Source organism: Tympanuchus pallidicinctus, unplaced genomic scaffold (genome assembly GCF_026119805.1).
Source record: "Tympanuchus pallidicinctus isolate F22 unplaced genomic scaffold, pur_lepc_1.0 scaffold25, whole genome shotgun sequence".
Classification (NCBI taxonomy): domain Eukaryota; kingdom Metazoa; phylum Chordata; class Aves; order Galliformes; family Phasianidae; genus Tympanuchus; species Tympanuchus pallidicinctus.
The window spans coordinates 3039649-3045648 of NW_026294742.1; positions in this window are offsets into that span (position 1 = coordinate 3039649).

The following is a 6000-nucleotide window of genomic DNA, read 5'->3' on the forward strand; positions in this document are numbered from 1 at the left end:
TGCTTCCTGATGAATTCCTTAATAATATCTAACAAAGAATATTGAGAAGTGTGCCTGGAATCACTTCCTAATGCCATCAGCAATCAGCAAGGAAGATCTGGTAGGCAGGCGGTGCGTCGGGCCCCTTTGCCAAGCAATGAAAGAAGAGAAGCTCAGTGCTTTTTTAAGCACTACCTGAGTGTTGAAGAGAGGGACTTTTTAGCAGTAAATACTGCTACGTGTGGTTCAGCGGGTGATACAGCAGCTTTGGAAGCGCGGTGGCATTTCAGCATTGAGGCTGATGCTCAGGGCTGTTTGTCTGCCGCAGCCCTGGGTGAGATAACACTGCCAAACCATCAGAGCTGTGTAACACTGCAATGGCCGCTCCGCCAATTACATTCCATTTTTATGGTCTCACAGCAATTACCCTGCGTTTTATGGTGCCGTAACGTATTAGGCTTTATGGCTTCATAGCCGCTGCAGCACGGAGCCTCTGCATGGGGAGCTGGGAGCACCAGAAGCCTCCTGAGTCCCAGGGATGTGGCCCCACTTGGAGGAAGAAGCCCTCAGCGTGTCCCTGAGGGTTTATATTCCAAAAATGGACATGAGGAGCTGAATGGATTCATTTTGCTGGCAGCGTGCGGGGCAGGGTAAACAACACAGAAGCAGCTCCAGGGTGGTCTGAACGCATCAGGCACCCTCAGAAGCCCTTCTTCTTCCCATAGCCAAGGGTGTCTGCGCCCCCCAATTGCTCAGCTACCTTCTGCCCCATTTCCAGGCTGGCATCAGGCAGCTCTGCCCCTATGACCCCCTGTAGCTCCTCTGTGGTTGCCCTATGACACCCCCGCTCCAACCTCTGTTTCTACTTCCTTGTTTTGGAGATTTCTCTCTGCTGCATCCCTGCAGAGCAAATCTCAGCCTGCAGAAGAGCTCGCGAAAACAATAAATTACAACTAAAACAGTGGAGTGAATCAAGTTAAAGCATCTCCGTGGTGAAGGTAAAGTGAGGCACTGAGCAAAAAGACATGCAAAGCCCCATGCTGGGCTTTGGGTCATCCCCATTCGTAGTGGGGTCAGCACAGTGCTTGTACTGGGGGGGGGGGGGGGGGGGGGGGGGAGGGGGAGCGCAGCAGGCAAGAAGCTGGATGTCACCCACTTTGTTTCCTTCTGTTCCATTTGCACCATGCAGTGTGGATCCAGGATCTTATTACTTCCCATCCCATCTCTTCAACATGTGTAGCCACGGCTAAATGACTCCTGTGCCTCATTAGCAATGGGATCAACTGCTGTGTTGGCTCTGAGGTGCTTCTCTTCCTGCCTCAAACACCCCAATCCAAAGGGGGCACCTTGGGGCTCCTGCTCTGCAAGGAGAATTTTGGGAGGATCTCCCCATGCTTCTCACTGGGCTCAATGCCAAAGGCCCCAGAAGCAAAGGGCATACAGGGCATGGCCAGGGTATTGCTGGTAGCCAACAGGAAGGGATGCTGCTCCAGTACAGAAGGAATGAATGAGTTTCATTAAGTTGCAGTGATAAGCTCCAGACACTGGTAATGGTGCTTAATGGATCTAATGCTTCTCATGGTTGTGCATCACCAACACACCCCTGGAGACCACTCACTCCCACTGCTGCTCAGTGCTTTCAAAACTAAAAACGAGCATAAAAGTGGCATGTGGGGTCCGGGGGGTTGTGATGCTTGGGTTCCAAACCCAACCCCAGCCTACCCCATATACCCACAGTGCCACATCCCCACGGCTCCAAAACACCTCCAGGGATGGAAAGCCCACCCCCCCGTGGGCAGCTCTGCCAGTGAGGGGAGGGGGCGGCCCTTAGGAGGGGTCCGGGTCCGGGTCCGGGTCCGGGAGGGGGGGCAGGGTGGACCGTGATGTTGCAGCCATGGGGCTGAAGGGGTTTGTGCTCTGCGGAAGGAGGTGCTCGGCTCTGTGTACTGCCGTTCCCTGGGAGACGGGGTGGGTGTTGGGTTCCCAGGCAGAGAAGGGTTTCGTTGTTGTGGAAGGAGGGCTGGGGCTCGTCAGAGGCTGCTGCTGGGTGTTGGAAGTTGTAAAGGAGGTTTGCAAGGAGGTTGCAGCAGAGGTTTGTCGTCATGGCTGGGAAAGTAAAGTTTGCAATAGTATAAGGAGCACAAACTGCTCCTGTGCTGGAGCAATGCCTGCACCGGGCGTGCCCAAAATCAGCAGAGCTGAGGCACCTGTAGCAGCTAACACTGAGCTCAGGGCTGCTGCGCTGCCAGAGCCACCCAAGGACGGAGGAACCAAGGTACCAACAGCCTGCAAAGCGCTGAACCCCAGAGACTTCGTGCGCATTCAGCCTCTGCCTGCTTTGGCTGAGAGAGAAGGGAAGGTGCTGGCCAGGAGCCGGGCGCTGTACAGGAGCAGCGGGCCGCCGTCAGAGCAAGTGTGCCGGGAGAAGTGGCACCGGAGGGAACGGCAGCGCACGCAGGGGCTCTTCACCCCCCGAGGGAAGCCCTACCAGGAGCTGGGCGAGCTGCTGTGCACCGACCCAAAGCAGCTCACCCTGCGCTCTTTGGGACAGCTCGCACAGGTAGAGCCGGCTTTCTGCTCGTCTTTGCATAGGAAACAAAGAAACAAAAAGTTTCTAAGTCCCCGCTGGCAGGGAGGAGAATGGTTGCTTCAGTTTCAATCAGTGTTCCCTGCCTTGCTGTGGTGCGGACAGTGGGAGGGGGGGAACCGTGCTGAGGGTGTGAGGATAAAGGGTTAAAAAACAGGAGTGGACAGTGCTGGGATTTAAAGGGTGGGTAAAAGGCTTGAAGTTGTGGATGCCCCGTCCCTGGAGGTGTCCAAAGCCAGGTTGGATGGGGCCCTGGGCAGCCTGGTCTGGTATTAGACACAGGGTTTGGCAGCCCTGCCTGCAGCAGGGGGGTTGGAGCTTGGTGATGCTTGAGGTCCCTTCCAACCCAACCATCCTATGATCCTCTAGGGGTGCTCTGTAGCCAATTCTGAACTCTGCTACTTCGCGTTTTGACCACATTGGCACGTTAAAGGCATGCTGAAAGCACCAAAAAGGTTTAAAAGTCTTTCTTTTCCCCTCCTAAGAAGCAATGGTTACTGCATTTGGAAAACAAAGCACTTGCCTGGCACTGAATCTGACCAGTCCTGTGCTTTGCGCCATGCCCAAAAGTCAGGGAGGGCCCAGAACTTCAGGCTGTTCTCCCTCCCAGTCTCCTTATTTAAGTTGTCAGCGTGCTCTGCAGAAACCAATTTAAGCTTTTATTTTCTTTCCTCAAATATACAAAACCAAAACCATGTTCCTACGGCCCGATTTAAAAGTACTTTATGACCTGCATTTTGTTTTGTATTTACCCCCAATCCTTCCCTCCCTTAGCAGTCTCCGTAGTATCCTGAATACCTTGAGAAGATTGTAGATACCAGATGCATCTAATTCCAGGTGTCTGAGACTGCTAAGAAATATGTTGTATTTGATTAATGCATTTGTACTCATCTCTGCCTTCTGAGTTTGCATTTTCTTCAGAGAGAGGCAGAGATGATAATCTGCAGTGGTGGATGGCAGTAAAATTTGTAAACAGCAAGGAGATAATAAAGGCCCTGGGCATTCAGGGGGCTTGGGTATGCTAATATCTGCTGGCAAATGTCACTTTGTAAACTGATATGATTTCAAAAAAAGAAGTCCTTAACAGCTAAAAACATTTTTGTAATGAGCGTGCTGGGATGGTTACACAAAATGATATGGGCAGAGGATATTATATGTGATAATTGCATGTTTAGGATCCTTTTTATAGCTGCTCGATGCCAACAAATGTGTTTAGAGAAGCTGTATATGTCCACTGATGCTTTTTGTGTCTTTATTAAGTAAATTTGGTGGCTGAAGCCTTAGAATGGATATTTCAGTGTTCTGACTGTTGCGTTGGAAGCTGCTGTTCTGTGATCACACCGGGGAAGTGGCACCTGTCTGCCAATAAAAGCTGGCTCTGTACAGTGACAGAATCCCCTTCCATTGCAGCCCTTTGGGATGAAATGAGCCCATTTCCATGCTAGTAAGAGTATCGGAGGGTGTTGGAGGGAGGTTTGTGGCCCTGCCTGTGGCAGGGGGTTGAAAATTGATCATCCTTGAGGTCCCTTCCAACACAAGCCATTCTATGAACCTTTTGAACGTCCAGTGCAAATAATTGGAAGTTACTTCATACAGTCTGAGATTTTTTTTTTTCTCTCTTTCTCAAAGGTCAGGCATGCACTGCATTGCAGACAGCACTGATTCGTGGCGAGTCAAAGAACATCACTTTCCAGACAGTATTTTTGATCTTTCTAAGCATTCAGACCAATGTGTTAAAGGTCTTTTTCTTATTCCCTCATTGGCAGTGCACGCGTGATTGGTCGCCTTTTATCAATGTTTATATAGCTTTTTTTGCCTTAATTGCTATGACAAATTCATTTGTTAAGCTTTTGAAGTGGCTTGTTGACTTTTCACATGGAAGAGAGGTGGCCTTTTTGACAGAGCCCTAAAAACAATCCAGGCTCACAAAATTATTACTGCCAAAGCCTGCTCTGTGCTTGTCATAAAAACCTATACTGTAATTCTGTGCTTTAGGTAAATAGATCACTAGATAAGATTGACAGCAACATCAGCAAAGGAAGGTTTTAAGCTGGAAACCAGAGGAGAAAATGGAGCAATTTCTTTCAAGATAAATTACACTGATGTTATTTGTTATTGCTGCAGTTAAAGATCTGTCAGGGTATCCGATCTAATATTTCGCTTCCCAGAAGACCGGAGAGATGTATTGCAAGGCAGAACTTAGAATGCAAAGAGCCTGTTCCCTCTCTGATGTCAAGGTTAGTTGTAATTCCTTGTTGCTCCGGGAAGAGCAGGAAAACATTGTGGTGGTGGCTCACTGATATCCCTGGAACGGGGAAACTGGTCAGACCAGGCTGTGTGTGGCGGCGTTCCTAATGACTTCCAAATTGCATAACCCACATAGGGTTGTTTGGTTGACCCAAGTCTCAAGCCTACCTCTGTGAAATGGTGGGCCCCAATCTTTTCTTATTGAAGAGCAAACAACAACAACGAAAGCTTTCTTATGACAGATCTACGTTAGGTCTTGAAAAAACTCCGGGAATATCTTGAAACCTCCTTCCTAAGACAAGGTGGAATTTCAACGCAGTAGCAAAGTGTAATATTTCTATCAGTTATTAAGCCACCAAACACCAATACTTTCTCCTGCAGTTGCTATCTGAGGTAAGTAACTCACAAGGATGGATGTTGCTCAGCCTGTTCTTCCAGCAGTGCCAAAGCATTGCATGAGATGTTCAGATTTAAATATCTCTTGCTGCAGTGGGGTTGGTCACTGGTTGCTGGAATGTGACCCTTTCCTATGTCTTGCTGGAGGTGGTCTTAAAGTCTGTATTAGTCAATGCCTGAGTATCTCTAACAATTAAAATCTGCACATCTGCAGCTCTGAACGGGAAATTTGGAGATGCGTTTTTGTTTGCAAGGATTAATTCATATTTGATTTAAGTTTTTACTGCTTAATCCTTCTGCCTGTAGTACTTTACCAGGCTTAATGTGTCATGATAGTCTGTCAGCTCTGGATTACAGTGTTTGTGTAAGGGCTGGTGTTTTGGGCAGGATGAAGGGAATGAGCAAGAAACAGGGAGGGTACAGAAGAGGCTGTAGCAATGAGATTCACATTTTAAGCTTCCTCGGTGACCCAAGGTTTTTTTGTCTTTTCTTTTTTTTGGGGGGGGGAGGTCCTTAAATGTTCCAGTTGAGTACAATGAGAGCAAAGATGAAAAATGCAAACTTAGACCCAAGCATCTAAACACTGAAGTAAGTCAGCTTTATTACAGGTAATAATAATTACTGACACACTGGTTGCCCAAGGAGGCTGTGGATGCCCCATCCCTGCAGGCATTCAAGGCCAGGCTGGATGTGGCTCTGGGCAGCCTGGGCTGCTGGTTGGTGACCTGCACACAGCAGGGGGTTGGAACTCTTTAAGGTCCTTTCCAACCCAGGCCATTCTATGATTCTAT